Below are 14,814 nucleotides of genomic sequence, written 5' to 3'. Positions count from 1 at the left end.
GATCCTGGGTAAGCAGCCACCCATACACACACACACACACACACACACACACACACACACTCTGCCAGGGCTCAATGGTCTGGGCTGCAGTGGGCCTCAGCCTGCTGTCAGGCCTGGGTCCCTTCCAAGCAAAGGGGAAGCTCTGCCCATCTCTCTCACCTGGAGATGCCCCCCACCCCACCCCGCTGCCACCCTTCAAGGTGCCTACTTCTGATTAACAGCCCTGCCTGAGCTGGGAATCACAGCTACCAGCATGTACGGCAGTTGTGTATCTGTTAGCTACATTTGTTAGCTAGGAAAAAAAAAAAAAAAAAAAAAAAAAAAAAACCCTCTCTGAAGACTCCAAGGGTCAGGTGTTTCCATTGTCGTGGCTTTTTATCCTTTCCCTCAGTGGCTTCATCCTGCTCCATTCTAAAATAGATTTTTTTGGGGGGGGGCATAACAAATACACACACTGAAATTGTATCCCCTATGAATTCATACACATGTTCCAAACTCCTTCCTATACATTAATACAAGTAATCAGCACACAGGCTCACATAAACCCCACCCAAATGAGTGTTTACATACATGAGCACAGCACACATGGCCGTACACACACACACATCCCTGTTCCGTATATGTGCCAAGAACATTTCACCCAGGCAGGTAAGCTTGATCACGTATACATCCATCTAGCAAGTCACAGACCCCTAAATTCTTGCTTCCTCACACTTTAACATAGCCCTGCGAACAGATGTGTACAGGCACGGGCATGAACGCACGCACATTTTACACACGTGTGCTGCAAAACCAGTCTCAGCACATGCCTCTTAGGAGGAAGTGGTCATGCAAATCATCTTTCTGTCAGATCTTGACCACTAGCTCTGTCTGGTTCCTGCTGCCAGTCTCAGCTCTGGGAGGGTCACAGGAAGTTCCCATGTCCCTGACTGCCAAATTCCAGTCACCTCTGACCCCAGAGGGACAGAAGCTCTTCCAGCTTCCTGCAGGCCGGCCAAGTCTTGTGTGCCCAGAATGCCTTGCCTGCGTGTGGCATGAACAGATAACGAGAGGCTCTGTGTCCAGCCCTGGCTGAGCAGGGCTGCTGCAGTCAAGGAGACTTCCTTGCCCTCCCCTGGGGCTGTGCTGGCACGCTGGGGGCCTCCAGAGGAGGACCTTGGTCACAGCCAAGGTCGAATGTCCTCTTATCTGAAGGCCACTGACGACTTCCCTGCTCTGCTTCCCTCTGCTCCCAAAGCTTCTAGGAGGCCTGACCTGCTCACTGGGGCCAGCCACCCACTGCCCCTTTAACTCTTGCTTAGCCATCTGCCTTCCCGGTAGAGACATGAACATGACAATGATAGGAATTTAGAAGCTCATTGACCGGACATGAGTAGGTTTTCTACTGATGTCGTACAAATAAGAGAATGGAGGAGGGGCTTCTCTCGAGGTGTCTCCATGGGGAAATGACACAGGTTATTGCTTATTAATGCTGCTTCCCACTGTTTGGGGAGAGGGATGGTACCCCGCCTCAGCAAAGGGCTGCTTTGACCAGAATACATCAACCTCTCCCCAAAGCCTCAATAGATTCCCTGTGCCTGCCCTGGCTCCATCACACACCTGCATACGTACACAAGCACACCGCATGAACAACTGCTGGCCACATAGGCAAGTCCACACACGTGCAGCCGCGTGCAGAGCCTGCTCACGTGGGACAACAGTAGCGAAGAAGTTTGTCGCACTCTCCCACAGAGCAGTTCTCTTATTTGCTAACTCGAGTATTCTGTTCCCCAAAGCAGGAGCCAGGGGGACCTTGTTACATGAGAGAAAACGAAGGGAGTCACGTGTCTAAGGTCATACGGTGGTTGGTGTTTGCTGGAGTTGGAACCTGGACTATCAGATCCGGGGGCAATGCTCTGAACCACAATACTGTGGTCCCAGCATCCAGCCCACTGCCACCCTTCCACACCTCACCACTGAATTCATTCCAGCCACACTGGGTCCCCAGAAACTCCCAAACACGCCGTTCCTGCCCCAGCCATCTCACAAATTCCCTCCTCTCTCCAAGGCCTGCCTCCCTGCATGAAGTCGGTTTCATCCCCTCTTCTCCAAGCTTGTGTTGTTCAGCACAGGTGAACCTGAGCCTTGTGTTCCTTCCTGTGCATTCTCTCATCCCACTCTTAGGAAGATTCTGGTGTTATTAACCTTTTGGCAAGAGTGAGTAAACTTAGGTACAGTTAATGAGCGGTTAAGCTCCATTCACTCGGGGCCAAGCTTTCTCAATTCATAAACCCCAGCTTGTCCTTCACTTTAGACTGAACCCGGCTCAGGTTTGGCTTCTGTGGCTGGGAGGATGCTTAGGGGAAGGAAGATCTGAAGACCGACCCAACCGAGGTAGAGATAGTGGAAGAGGTGGGGGAAGGAAGCAGAGGGGGAAGAAAGGAAGGGCCGGGAGGGCTCGGAGAACTTAAAACCCACAAGGTAGGGGAGGCTGTACACGAGAGGGTGGGGTGAATGTGTTGAGTGATGGTACCAAGTTTGTAGCCCTTGTGATAAAAGAGCATTTTGGAACCGTGGAAAAGCGAAAGGCGCTGTGCTGTGAACACACTCAGCCTGTCACTTTATCAATTAGCAGCTCAAGATCCTTGCTTTGTCTCCCAACTGGTCATTCAGCTAACCTGACGCTGCTCTGTAGTGTGGCCATAGCTGAGGGTGGGCCAAACTCCCTCAGAAGCAAAGGGGCTGTGGGGTCGGTGAAGTCTTGGGACTTGGAAGAGAGCCAGGGGCTACTGATGGTCAGCCAGCCAGTCCCTTTCTTACCCATCATCCTTGCTGGAGAAGCCAGGCTTCCCCAGCCGTTCAGCTCCCATGGAGGCCACCAGGAGCCCTTGGGGCTCAGGGCCAAGCTGGGGGTGGGGTGTTTCCCTAATTGGCCGGCTTGTCATTTAACCAGCAGAGGAAACAGCGGCTGGCCTCAGCCTCCAAACGACAGGAAACGCCATGGAGGGCTACTTGGGCAGTAATTACTACTCTGAGAAAGGAGAAAAAAAAAAAAAAGCTGAGGGAGAAACATTTCCACCTCAGATAATCTGCTTGTTGGGGGGATGGGAGGGTGTTCCATGGAAGACATTTTGAAAAGCTTTCAATCAACCTGACAAGCAATTATCTGCTTAGCTGCTGGTACAAATCCCCCAAAAGGAGAGGTGCCCCTCCCAGGAAAACAGAAACCCTAGACCAGCACTCAGTCACCGCACCCCATCTCCCTAACAGCCGGAAGAGTTAACCGTAGAGGTTATGACCATCCTGGGAGCCTCAGCTCCAGGGCAGTCATAGCTAGAGGGGAGAGGCTATCTGTCTCTGGCTTTGTACACTTCACACTCATGACTGTGCCCACTCTCCTCAGTGTGGCCGCACGTCAAATGCTCTTTCCTTCCTCCAAGCAACCATGGACATTCTCGCCTGTCATTAATTCATTCAATAAATGTGTTTTCTCTTGACAAAGAAAATTCATCAAGACGCTGGTGATAAAGACAAAGACATCCATGGATTTAAGAATATGACTGAGAAGAAAGACCACTGTCATCTGCTTAATGTCTCCAAACCTCACCTGGGAAGAAGCAGAGAGAAGTGGAGAGAGCTGGCTCAGAACAGTGGAGTTCCTATCCAGAGCAACTGAGCAGCCTGGGGTTGGGTGGTTCCCTTCCCTGCCTGCTCCAGCCCAGCCCTCGCCCTCTGGCCACCATTCCCAGGCCCTGAGCATAACTCTTGCTCAGACATAATGGAAAGTATCTGCTACCCACCGTGTGGGACAGAGAATGGGCAGGCACCTGGTCAAGGCACTACAAAAGGAGATCTACCCCTGCCATGGACAGGTTCTAAACAGCCAAGTGAGGCCCCAGCAGCACAAAATGATGCTGCTTGACCACCACAGTCCATCATGGCTTACTCACAGACTGACACAGACATGGGCCGATGCCACCAATCAACCAGGATGCTCCTGCATCCTGTGTCACTACCATGGGTACTGGGGAGTAGCACTTGCACACTCAGCACCATAGACACTAAGGTCCTCTTTGTACACTCACAGAGTACCTGCACACATTTGTACACAACTTCTTGACGCTGGCCTTCCTACGAATGTGCTCCTACAAGTTCTCCATACCCTACACCACACAGTCTCACGACAGAGGCAACACAGGCATCCCCTCACACACCGCACAAACATTCAAACGCAGCATTATCAGAGACAAAACATTTCACATGCCGTGACCTCCACTCCGCTACGCTCACACAGCACACAGCTCACTCAGACACATGCTCAGATGTCAGCCGCAGACACCTGGCCCTCTCACTGCGTATAGCAGACGTGTCACACTTACTCATACTTTCCTTCACAGAGTCGGTACATACACACCACAAATATACATATTAAACGCACATGCCACATATGCTGCACATACCAGACACATGCTATACACCACACACACTACATACAGCACACATGCCAAACACCCATACCACATATTACACACACCATGTACAAGACACATACTAGTTACATACTATAAACCATACACATGCAACACATATACCACATATATTATACATGCCACGTGTACCATACGTGATTTACGTGATGCTACACGTACCACATGCATCAGATGAATACCTCCTACTCACCATATAGCATAAACCCACCACTATAAGCACATGCCACATATACCACATACAACACAAACACCACCCATGCTATATACATATAATATGCATACTATACATACCACTTTACAACATATATACAACATAAACACCACATACACTGCATAGTCCGGAAATGCCAGACTCAGTGTGTACACAAACACACCACCATTACAGCCACACATATTACACACACACACACACACACGCACACACATCATATATACCATCACACACATACATATCATATATACCATGCACAGATCACATATACCACCATTCTATACCCATATAACACACATACCCCATACGCGCCACACACTATACCACATACATGATCACATATACACCACGCTGCCACTGCAAAAATACATGCTGCATGCACCCTTTCAGGGAAGAAACGATAGAGGAAAAAAGAAACTATAGGCCTGGTGAAGGCTCAGAAAGGAAGCAGCTGTCCATAGGGGTGCTGTGCCCCAGGTAGGTGCCAAATTGAGCAGTGAGCGTGCAACAAATGAGTTCCTGAGCATCTAACGAGGAAAAAAGAGAGAGAGAGACCTTGTAGTGTGGAAAGGGTTCCTGGACCAGAGGCTGGGGAGGCCAATGGTGGAGGGTCAAAAGGATGCAGGATAGCTAGGATATCAAAGCATCAGAGGACAGAACAGATGGCAGATCTAGTGGTATCTCCACCCTCCCCTGAGGGAGTCCAGCAGTGTGCTAGCCCTGAGCAACGCCACGGGCCTCCCCCGACCTGGGAGGCACCAGAACACTCTGTAGGAGAAGAGGCAGACATTCAGCCAGGTGAAGTGACCTGCCCCAGGCACAGTGATTACAAGTCAAGAGTATCAAGCCAAATGTTGCTGCCACTAACCCCATGCCACAGACCATTCGGGATATCGACAGCTTGAATGAACCGCTCCACAGAGCAAAGGCCAACCCAAGCAGACACTGCCCCTGAATGTGACTGAATCTCTGAACCCATTGGAGGTGGCATTGGAAGCAAAGCCAAACGTCATGCTGGAAAGCTGGGTGGCAAATGTGTGAAAATGAGTGCCTCTACACTTTGCCTTTGGACCTTGGGTACAGGTCAATAGCTCCACTCCATCAGTCCGATGGTCTTGCACCCTGAGCTTGGAGCACAAGGACCAATGCCAGATCACAGACCTTGATGTTAGGTGGGGTCCAAACACTGCATGCAGCCCTGAGCTGGGGGATCTCACTCCTCCTAAGATCCTGTTCCCCTGGACAGAGAATGAGCCAATAGAGCTACACGCTAGGGACCCTACAACACCTACACCCACTCACAGGGACACACGCAAGACACGTTATCTCTCAAGGCCATCAGCAGCGACACTAGAGGAACTTGTGTGCAGATGGAGCGTGGTGATCCTGCTCTCTGGCCCAGGAGGGAGGAGGCTGTTTGCCTTCCCAGGACATTTCATTTTGCCGGTGTTTGGCAAGACATATCTGATGCACTGGCAGGCGGGCACATTGCTCACTGTGTCCCCATGAGGACACACCTTGTATTTTATGACCAGAACAACTTGGGTACAAGATCAGCCCCGAGTTAAACCCCACCCTCCCCCATCTCCCAGTGTGCTGCAGGATGGCAGAAACTCCCCACTTGCAACAGAGCTGGGGCAGACACCGGCACTCTGTCCATCCGGCCGTCTCTTTCATCAGCGTTTATTGACGCCTACCTGGGCCCAGCCCTGTGCTTGGCCCTGGAGATGCCAGGACACATAAGACACTGTTCCTTCTCCTTAGAGCTCAAGGTCCAGAGGGCAAAACAGGAGATGTGATACCCTGAGCAGGGGCAGTGTGGCCAGGCAGGAACTTTGGCAGTACACAGAACTGGGGTCAGATTCCAGCTCTGTTCCTGCCTCATAATTTAACCTTGGCAAGTCACTTGTCCTCAACAAACCTCAAACTTGTCCTGGGGAGATGGGGGTGATGGCGGGCACCAATCTCCTTGTGTGGCTGGGAAGATAGCATGCAGCCACTGCTTCTAAAGCACTGACCACCAGGGTTGGTACCCCAAGGCTTACGGTCAGCCAGTGTCATTACTCAAATGTGTATGATGACATTCTGCCTCTCTGGCCTTGACAGGAAGGTTGTGCCAAACAAGAGAACCTTCTGTGGATGTTGGAGGCGACGTTTCATCACTCCCTCACTCACTCAGCAAATGTTCCTTGAGAGTCCTCGAAGTATCGAGGCGGGTGGGAGGAATAAGGTTATCACACGAGAGGGTGAGAGGGTGCGGTGAGGGAGATGTGGATGTAGCCATAGAGGTGGGTACCTAGGAAGGGAGTTACCCTGAAAACAGACCAAGCACCAAGCAAGTGCTGTCAGAACAGTAATAAAAGTAACACAGAGAAAAGCAAAGGAGGGATTCCTTTGGCAACTAGAAAGGTCAAGGAAGGCTTCCAGGAGGAAGCGGGAGGGAGGTAGCACAGTGCTACAAGCATGAGGAAACACTGTGGCTTCCCCTTTTAAGTCTGAGCAAGGGGCTTTATTCTCTAGTGAGAGATGCCTTCAGTGTCACAAGGAGAGAGGGCACCAGCAGAGCCTCCTTGTTACTCACCCAGGACACAGACCCAAGGGTTCCAGGAGCTGTGGGGTCAGAAAACAGAGCAACCTAGAAGCAGCTGGCCTCAAGGTCAGCCTGAGAGGTAAGAGGTAAAAAATCCATCTAAGAGGCCTTGTGAGCATAAGCAGGGAGGAGTGGAGGGCAAACTAAAGGCACAAGGATCCCAGCCTGGAGAGGCCAGTGAGGTCAAAGCAAAGGGGACAGAACATGCCCGGGCTCCTGGCTAACCTTTAGCCCACAAGGACAGCTTCCACAAACCACAGCAGCTTAAGCCAAGCTGGGAACCTGGGTCTGGCTGTTTCCAACACTTGGACACTGTGTCAGATCCGCCAGAGGTACCGTGGGTCTCTTTCTGTGGGGGGTGAAAAGCTACTCACCACCCATCCCCACCTCTGTGTTCTTGCCTGAACCCATGCCAAGCCCTTTCCCTGAGGCCTTCGGGATCAGTGCTAGAGCTGGCACTCCCCACCTGCACCCCAGTACACCCTGCCCCAGCCCCTGCCTCATCCCTTGGCCCCATATTTCCAGCTGTCACCCGGACCTACTGTTAAGTCACCGGGGAAGCCCTTGGCCGACATCCACCCCAGGAAGCCGCATTAGCAGCTTCATTCATCAGGGTCAGTCTGGGCTTCCATTGTGTGCTGTAATCATTTGTTTATTTCGACTTCGGAGGCAGCTGTGCTTTATGACAATTATTGCTGTCTGGCGGGGCAGACAGTGCGCTTGCCTTTTACAAACACGCAGCAACTGGTATTTTTTGCATCTTTGTAACAAAAGACCTGCCTTATTCACTGCCACCAAAAATATCAACTACTATTGAAAGGGGAGTGTGAGCTCACAGGAAGGCACAAGCTATAGATACGTGGTGTGTAAAGGAAAGGGAGTTAAGATGGAGCATAAAAGGGAATAGCAAACACGCTAAGCAACAAGCATCGATGCTCAGTGCGGGGAAGGCTGCGTGGGGAGTTCTAGACCGATGAGCGCTGCTGGCGGCAACGTGAAGAAGGGGCCTTTATAGAAAGTAAACTGGAAAATAGGTATTACGGACCACAAAATTGTTCCTGCCCTGAGACCCCTCCCCCCAACTCTGTCTGCTCCTGTGAGTATCTGAAGGAAGTAAGACAAGAGAGAGAGAGAGAGAGAGACATGTTCTGTGGGCACAAAGAGGTGTCCCGTATGAATCTTACTAAATCTGGGGGAAAACTAAAGTAAAACTCAGCATCAGTTTGATGAAGTCACGGGAAACTATTAGAGTGATAATGGCTCACCTGGGCTGGGGAAGAGGGAGTTGTGCAGTTTATGGTCAAGGCTAGCATGTAGGGACCGGGCCCTCACTGCACTGCTAGGCTGTCAGCCATAGAGGAAGGGTTGATCCCCAACCCCCTGTTTTCCAAACATTCAGTTGGGTTCTATATTGGTTTTATAGTTTCTTTTAATTAGAGTTAACAAATGAGTGTGCTTCGCCAAAGAACTACAAACAGAGCTTAATTAGCCAGAGCTGCTTTCACAAGACCCTCCGTCTGTCTGGACCTTGTTTCCGTCTTCTTTAAGATCATCTATCCCATAAATGGAGTGTGGGAAGTAGCCCTGGGAAGGCTTTGTGTGTCTTTGTATGTCTTTAAATCCAACGTAAGGAAGAATGGCTTAGACAAAATACCCTGGCTTCACATTTGTCAAGTGTTAATACCTATCCATTAAGTCTGGTGCTTCCAACTAACCTGCAAAGTGGGTATGGGCGGCCCATTGCAGAGATGGGAAAACTGAGGCTCCTGAGCAAAAGGAACTTGTCCAGGAGAGATACAGATAGTAGGAAGAGAAGTCAAATCCACACCTCTCCAGCTCCAGTCTCTTGTTTGTGTGTGTGTGTGTGTGTGTGTGTGTGTGTGTGTGTGTGTGAGGTTTTCAAGCTATGTGAGTTGATTTTCTCAAGTGGGGTGTATGTGAAAAGTCCATTCACTGATGATAATGGATGTGGCTGGAAGGACCCCAGGCAGCCTTTTGGAAATGCCCGGGAGGTACTGCTGTCAGTTCACTGTGCAAAAACTGCCGAACCCACGGAGTCCAAGAACTCCAAAAGAAGGCATCCACTTCGCCAAGAATCCACCTCAGCAACCACAGAAACAAGCTCTGAAGAAGAATAAAGGACTGGGGCGTCGCTGATGGGTTTGTGGCGATGTCATGGTCCATCCTTGGATGCCTGTAAAAGGACCTGCCCTGAGACACTTTATGGGGGCCTTGGGTGTCTACTGTTCCCATCCCCCTCACTTGCAGCCAGGCAGCATGATGGCTCCTGTTCACATACCCCCCCACCATCACCGCCCCCCCCCATCCTCAGTCTGCCCGCCTTGGGCCTCTTTCAGCCTATAATTACCCACAGTGCCCAACTTTATGGGTTCCCAAGGGGGGAGTCTAGCAGCAAGAAGAAGTTCCTTGAAGGGGAATCGGCCCAGCACATTCTCTTTCTTCCTCCCCAGGAGAAGCATGCCCAGCTGAACCCTGCAGACACCGACTTGGCTTTTAAATCCTTCTCAAACTTTCCTACCCTCGATTCTTCCATTTCTGCCCAAGAAGCCAGGCTGGAGCACGAACCATTCTCTGTAGCTCCTACAGTGAGCCTCAGCTTTACAATCCCACCGCACCCCACCATACGCACAAGCACTGGGCACTCATGTACCTCTGGACTAACCCACCCCCTGAACATCCGTCTCTTCTCCTCTCTCTACCCTTGTCCCCCCTTTCACTGGCTGACTCCCACCCACCCTGAGGACCCACTCTGGGGACTTACTTTAGACTCTTTTGAGGTCCCCATATCTGACTCCCAGACCCTGTATGGCTAGTTTTATGTCAACTTGACACAAGGTAGGGTCATCTGGGAAGAAGGAAACTGCATTGAGAAAATGTTTCCATAGGACGTACTGTAGGCAAGTATGTAGGGCATTTTCTTGATTGATGATTGAGGTGGGAAGGCCAGCCCATTGTGAGCAGGTGGTCCTGGGGTATATATAAAGCCTGAGTGAGCCAGGAGAAGCAAGCTAGTAGGCAGCACTCCCCCATGGCCTCTGCATCAGCTCCAGGTCCCTGCCCTGTTTGAGGTCCTGCCCTGACTGCCCTCTGTAATGGACTGTGATGTGGAACTATAAGCTCAGATAAGCCCTTTCCTCCAGGTGTTGCTTTTGATCGTGGTATTTTATCACGAAAACCTTATCTAAGACAGACCCCCAGTCTGCCCTTCCATCTCCCTCCCCCGAGGCAGATTTCACAGAGAAAGCCCAAATTCAGTGTATCAGCAAAGTCCCCACTACGGGCAGCCAGAGGTCTCCTGCTCTCCTGTGATTTGAGGCAGAGCATGTACCTCAGTCCCCTCGGTATAAATCCACCAGGCTGTCATTCACTAGCTGGGGGCCATTCCTGGGGAACATCAATCTTTAGCCTGTCATCAGCATTGACAGTGTAGACTTAGGCAGTTGGAAGTGAGAGAATATATGAGATCCAGGGAAGACAAAGAGGTCGCCCACATTCCGTCTGTCTATCACAGCCCAGCACGCAGTACTGCCATGGCCTCTCCCTGCATCTGTCCTGCCTTGTTTAGCTGTATTCCCAGGGCCTCGCCTGATGCTTGGCGCGAAGGAGCATGTGGTTAATCAAAGTGATGTCCTGCTCCAGGCAGCAACCCAAGCCCAGCAGCAGTCCAGGAATCCTGTCCTCTTACTTCCAGCTGGGAAAAGATAGAAGAAGTAAAACTGTGGGGAGAGAAGTGCAAACACCTTTTATGTCCAAAGTGTTAGCCAGACATCCCAAGGTCCCTCTTTCCCTGGGAAAGCCTTAGGTGAATCACAGCAGAATCACAACCAGATTCAATCCAGAGGTCTGGGTTTGAATCTCAGCTCCCTCCACTACCGTATAGCCTTGGGCCAGTTGCTCAACTTCTCTGTGCTACAGTTTATTCAGCTGTGATAATCCTATAAGATATGCATGTTGATTGGCATTCTTACAGATTTCAAATGAAAACAGGAGTAAAAGCAGCGTGGTCATTAATACAATAACCCTTACCTCCTTAGCATGCAAAGAGCAACCGAACCAAGAAAATAATTTTGACTGAGAGCCCTACCACTGAAGCTTGAATGTTAGCTGGTATGAGCCCTTTGATGGATGCCAGGTTTTGTGCTAAAGGGCCTAGTTTCTGCAAGCCTTCCTGCAAGTGCACTCATGGCCCACTGTGGTCTCAGCCCCACCAGTAAGAGAATGTGCCCACGTTTAAAGGGACCTGATGGCTCTTGAACAGCTCTAACTGACTAATACGATTATGGGTTGATACTCAGCAAGCATGAAGAATGCTCTTGGTCCTATCATCAGCTTTCTCTCTACCATGCCAGGGCAGTGTCCTCCCCGAAGATATGGCTTTGAGATCCTGTGTCTTCAAGTTCTGTTCCTTCCCTCTCCTGGAAGGAGGCTGATGTCTGAAGGAAATAAGTACTCCCATTATTATGTTCCAGCCACACAGAACATGGCATGCCTCCTTACCCCCTTGGGAACGCTTTGCTTTAGTGCAAACAGTTGGTGGCTACATCAGTAACACACCGTGAGGCCCTGGTCAGCTCACTTTGCTTCTCTGAGTTTGGGTGCCAGTCAGTGAAGTGGAGTCAAATGCAAAGACATGCATTGTAAAAACATTGGTGTGATTAAGTGAGCTTATACTTGAAAATTATAAGTACTTAACACAGTATTGAATAAGCATTAGGTCATATTAGGAGACAGCTACACGCTTGCTTCTGCCTGGTTCACATGATGACTCTTCTTATCTTAGTCCTTCTGAAGTTGGGACTATATCAGATTTTAACTGCATCTGTATGCAAAACTAAGAACACCAAAGGCACACTAGACACTGACATTGGGAGCTCTGTGCCCCCCCCAAGCTCTGCTCCAGAAGCATATTCTACACCCAGCTGCCTCCCCCCACCTCCCTCACCCACTGGATGCAGAAGCCCCAAGGACTGACTGTAGAGCTCTCTCTGTGACTCCACGTCCTCACTTCACAATTGAATCCTTTCTGGTCATGGCTGGCCTAAATCCAGGAAGACAATTTGAGAGGCATGGATTATTGTGACTCTCTCGACATGCCAGAGCATGAATGAGTGCCAAGGGGGAGCCCACAATCACCAGCCCACAGGCCTTCCTCCAGGACCTCCCTAAACCTCACTACAGTAGCAGGATGCCAACGTGGAAGATTCAAGTGACTTGCGCGACTTGCCCAAGATCCTGTGGACACAGTCAGAAAACTAGGATTTGAACCCATGCCTATGAAGTGCCAAGCCTCTTCCCTCTTCTGTACAGCTGATTAGAATGTTCTTTCCCAATATGAAAAGCTGAATGGGAAATGGGTTTTATATATATATATATATACATTCATTGCATGGTCGTGGGTCAGCCCCGATCCCAGAAATCTACCAGGTATAAATCACCCATGGCAGTGCTGGTGCGATAAATCACCTGACAGAGCTTCCATGAGCTTTAGAGTTTGTGGGCCTGCCCCTAAAGCTGGGCCACCTCTGATCCCCAGAATACAGAACTGACCTGCATGTCATACAACCTGTACTTTACAAAATAGAGCATAAGCTGCCACTGAGAAACTCCACTTCCCTGCCACCCTGAAACCAGGAGACTTGAGACTTGATTGCCACTTCAGATGGCAATCCAGGAAGATCAGCCTTGAGCCAACCCAGCCCGGACCCCAGACACAAGAACAAATAAGCATCTTAAAGAGGGTCTCCATTCCCAGCATTGCTGCCCCACCAGCTGGGTCCCCAAACATTACAGAGCAGAAAGGAGCTGTCCCCGCATCCTTCACTGCCCCCTGCCCTCAGAGCCTGTGAGCAGACTGAGAGGGACTGACAACAGCAAGCTGTGGGAGGCTTGTTGCACCGCAGTGCCCACGTCACCGGGACACCCTCTTACGAAACACACCCTCATTTCCCAACGCTCTGGACTTGGCCATGGAAACGCACATTGATCCCAAAGTCAGAAGCTCATGTGGACCACTGCGAAGTTCTCATCTGGTCCGGGATTTTTCAGCTGAGTAAAATGCCAGGCTTGGTAAAGGCCTCAACCGCTGGCAGCCTTTCCTTCGTTCCTCGGTAGAACTATGTTGCTATACCTGTGCCTGCCCTAGTGCTAGGGACAGACAGACAGACGTCAGAGCAAACATTTTAAGTTGAAAGTGCAAACATGAACCTCAGGGGCAACACGTTGTATCCAGTACAGGAGCAGGCTGGACCTAAGACTCTGGGAGTCAGTGTGCTTCTAACACAGACGATGGCAGGGGCAAAGAACTGCCAGCAAAAGAGAAGAGCCAGGGAGAGACCCAATCAGGAGACCTGAGGGCTTTTCTAGGGCCCAACAGGTGGCCTGTGCAACTAGAGAAAAGCCCCAGGGCAGCGGAGCAGGAGGACAGGCTGGGGTAAAAGACAGCAGTGGACCATTCCCGCATGCAGCTTCCTCCTGCGCTCAGTCCCAGTCTGAGACCTGTGGACTTTTCTTCCCTCCTCCCCAGAGCTGTGACCTGTGGGTCCCCTCTCCTTCCTGGAGCTCCCCATGCCTTCTCTTCTCTGACATTGTTCCCTTCCTCACTTCTGGGCCAACATCCTTTGCCCAGATTCATTACCATGAATTATTTGGATTACCCCCAAATACCCCCATACCCCGTCTCTTAGTGAATCTTAGACCTGGGCCTCACTATGTCATTTTTGTCCTGGAGTCCTGCCCCCATCTCATGTCTTCAGACTGCCACACCAAACTGGGTAAAGTGTGGCATGTCTGGGCCTCAGCCACCTTGGGTCAGATACTGAGCATTCTACCCTAGGGCTACTCTGTATTCTTCTAGACCTGGGGAGGGGGGGAGTTGTTCTGACAGCTGTCCTATTGCTGGCCTACACAGAAGGAAAGGGAGACCTGGGTATTGGAACAGCCTGTGCAATCAAGCTAGGCCACATCTGACCACGCTATATCTATGTGCATGCGTGCATGCATGTGTACATGTGGTGTGTGTGTGTGTGTGTGTTTGCATGTGGCTCAGAAAGAGCCAAAAGAAAACAGGCACAAAAATACCCTCTGCCACCCTCAGTACCAGCTGACACTGACTGCCGTCTCCCTTATGTCCAAGGGAAGGGAACAAAAACAGAAAACCCATCCCAGTCCCAGACAAAGGTCATGGTTCACAGAAGAAGCTGGGGCCTGGGCAAAGTCCACTGAGCACCCAGCAAGCACCAGGTACCTCCCAGTACCTTCCGACTTAATCAGAACCCGAGGGAATCACAGCTAAGGAATCCAAAACACAAGGCAGTGGGCACGCCTGTGAGAAATTCCACGTGAAGCAGGTGCCACTTGGCCTTTACGCTCATTTTAATTCCTAGGGATTGCCACATAAGAGCCACGTACCCAGTAACTCTCTGTTAAATATGTGAATTAATGAATATATGAATTTATGAATGAATGAGTGAATGAATGATCGATCGATCAAAAAAATATTGCATCCCAGATCTGATGACTCCAAA

General features: G+C 50.5%; 1 long non-coding RNA gene across 1 annotated transcript in view; it reads right to left on the bottom strand.

Moving 5' to 3' along the window:
- Nucleotides 1-1,242, bottom strand: part of LOC132653536 (uncharacterized) — a 63,263-nt gene extending 62,021 nt beyond the window's left edge. Inside the window, exon 1 of the long non-coding RNA XR_009591266.1 lies at nt 806-1,242. This is a non-coding gene — a long non-coding RNA (uncharacterized LOC132653536). The remainder of the gene's footprint in view (nt 1-805) is intronic.
- Between the last annotated feature and the right edge of the window lie 13,572 nt (nt 1,243-14,814).

Source organism: Meriones unguiculatus, chromosome 4, assembly GCF_030254825.1.
Source record: "Meriones unguiculatus strain TT.TT164.6M chromosome 4, Bangor_MerUng_6.1, whole genome shotgun sequence".
Taxonomy (NCBI): Eukaryota; Metazoa; Chordata; class Mammalia; order Rodentia; family Muridae; genus Meriones; species Meriones unguiculatus.
This window is presented reverse-complemented; position numbering and strand designations above follow the sequence as displayed.